The 2,791-nt window shown below is 46.0% G+C and overlaps 1 pseudogene; it reads right to left on the bottom strand.

Moving 5' to 3' along the window:
* Nucleotides 1-729: 729 nt before the first annotated feature.
* On the bottom strand, nt 730-2,147 carry LOC101592884 (annotated as a pseudogene).
* Nucleotides 2,148-2,791: the final 644 nt, after the last annotated feature.

The raw sequence follows: 2,791 nt of genomic DNA, 5'->3' as shown, positions 1-2,791 counted from the left end.
TCTTTGGCAAATATTTTCTGCCATCCTGTGGCATGTGTTTTTATTCTTTTGACAGCATCTTTTCCAAAACAGAAAATTTAATTTTAATGAAGCTCAATTTTTGCTTTCATGGCCTGTGCTTTTGTTATAGCTATACTTGTGGGTTTGACAGAATGGCCTTGTGGTGTGATAGAATTTAAGCAGAAATGAAGAGAGACTTTCTTGAAGATCTGTATCTCAGGTAATGTCTTCCTATTTTGGCTGTGCCAGAATCTCTTGAGATTTTTAATTGGTTTGCTTTTGGTGTGTGTATTTGGTACAGAGTCTCACTACACAGCTCATAGTGATTCTCCTCTTTTCTCCTCCAGAGCTGGGATTAAAGGAGTGCATCACCACTCTCAATGCCCCCGGGGGCAGGGCCTTCAGGGCATGTGGTGCCAGGGATAGAATACTGGTCTCTGCAGTTGCCTGAGCAGGCATTTAGTCCTCTGAGGTATCTTTTATTTTTTTTTCCAGGTGGAAAAACCAGGATTTATTTTGGAAAGATAATTTAATTCGGTTTTGGTGAAGGTATGGGCAAGAAGAGGTACCTTAGTAGTAATGTCCGTCAAGGGTGGACTGAGGGCTAAGCCTAGCCTCAGGTGGGTCTCTTGCTCCCAATGCTCCCTTGTACAGCTGTTAGCTGTCTCCCCTTGGGCTCTGCAGCAGCCATAGGAGAGGTGCGAGCTGGGAGATACTGCTATGGCCCACTCACTTGGGCAGGACATCAGAGGTCTCAGACACCAGCTTCCCATCGTGAGTCTCAGTCTTCTTCACAACCACAGCAGACTTGGTGTGGGTGAAGCCAGGGCTTTAGAGGCTCCCGAAGCCAGGGCTTGTGAAGTTCCTAAAGGGTGAGCTTACCATTCCTGAATAGCCATTGGTGGTCTTCATGTGGATGCTCAAGTTTTGCATCCCAGCCTCTAGCCTGTTCTCCTCACCATCCAGAAGCTTATAGTAGGTGGTTATCTCGATGTCCAGGGTCATCTTGATGTTCATGAGCTCCTGGTACTCACACAGCTGCAGAACAATGTCCTGCTTGGCCTTCTGCAGGGCAGCTTCCAGCTGGGCCAGCTTGGCATTGGCATCCTTAATGGCCATCTCCCCATGCTGCTCAGCATCAGTGATGGCAGCCTCCAGGGATGCTCTCTGGTGTTTGAGGGTCTCATTCTCTGCCTGCAGGTGACTGATGCTGTGGTTCTTCTCAGATATCTTGGACTTCATGTGGCAAATGTCATCCCAGCCAGAGTCTTCAATTCTTCATACTTGATCTGGTACATGTGCTTGACCTTGGCCTGGCTATAGTTGGCGATCTCCTCATACTGGGACTTGACCTTGGCGATGATGCCATCCAGATCCAGGGAGTGGCTGTTGTCCATGGACAGCACCACAGATGTATCCAAGATCTGATACTGAAGCTCATGTATCTTCTCTTCATACAGCTGCCTGAGGAAGTTGATCTCATCAATCAGCCCTTCCAGGCATGACTGAAGCTCCACCTTGTTCATGTAAGCTTCACCCACATCCTTCTTGATGAGGACAAATTCATTCTCCATCTCTGTATGCTTGTTGATCTCATCTTCATATTTATTCTTGAAGTCCTCCACCAGCCCCTGCATGTTGCCAAGCTCCACCTCCAGCTTCAGTTTCTCCTGACCCAGTGAGTCCACCTGCCCCCAGAGGTTATTGATGTAGCTTTTGAACATGTCTATGTTACTTCAGGATGTCTTCTGCTGCTGCAGGAAGCTCCACTTGGTCTCCAGCACCTTATTCTGCTGCTCCAGAAACCAAACTTTATCGATGAAGGAGGCGAACTTGTTGTTGAGGTTCTTGATCTGCTCCTTCTCCTGAATACACACAGCCTGGGTGTTGGGGTCCACCTCCAGGTTCAGGGGATTCAGCAGCAGCAGATTCTAGTTCACCTGGACAGCTGTGATGCTCAGCACACCACCAGCCCTGCCATAGCCACTCAGCCCCAGGCTGCACTGGAAGCTGCCACTGCTGCCCATTTGGGAGAAGCTGGAAAATCTGATGGTGGAACCAGGTCTGCTGGTGTAGGAGAGGCTGCTGAAGGCCTGTGGGCCAAAGGTGGACACCTTGTAGGACTTCTGGATCACTCTCATAGACATGGTAGAGGTTGGAGCAGAGGCAGGTGACCTGAAGATGGAGACTGGAGAAGAAGCCTGGCAGCCACTTCTAGACCCCTCTGAGGTATCTTGCTGGCCCTCAGTTGATATTCTTTTTGCCTGGGTTCTACATGAAGCAACACTTTATAGCTCTCAGGAGGCTTTGCGACCTGAGAATGGCCTTCTGTGAAAGAGCACTTTGCGAATCATAATTCTATTAAAATATTTTGACACGACTTTTCATAATATACTCTCATAAATAAAGATTTTCCCCCACTTTAGTCTGAAGCCTCATTAACTTAGTGATAAAAATAGTTTTCAGTGTCAATACTATGGAGTTTAATCTTTAAATTCTTATGATATATTGCATTATTGAAATCATGAGATCTGCATTGTTGCAAAAGTTACAAACATTTCATAATATTAACTGCTATTTGTATCAATATTAACTCCAAATTTGAAATGAGTTTGTTATTGTTAAGTCACCCACAAAAGATTGCTTTTCCCTGTTTTGTTTTGTTCTTTTCAGTACTGGGGTTTGAACTCAGGACCTTGTGCTTACCTGGCAAGTGCAAGTGCAAGTGCTTATTCTACTGAACTATCTCAACAGCAAGGATTGCTTTTATATTAATATAGCCTACATATAT

The sequence above is a fragment of the Octodon degus genome, unplaced genomic scaffold (genome assembly GCF_000260255.1).
Source record: "Octodon degus isolate 3935 unplaced genomic scaffold, OctDeg1.0 scaffold00022, whole genome shotgun sequence".
NCBI classification, from domain to species: Eukaryota; Metazoa; Chordata; class Mammalia; order Rodentia; family Octodontidae; genus Octodon; species Octodon degus.
This window is presented reverse-complemented; position numbering and strand designations above follow the sequence as displayed.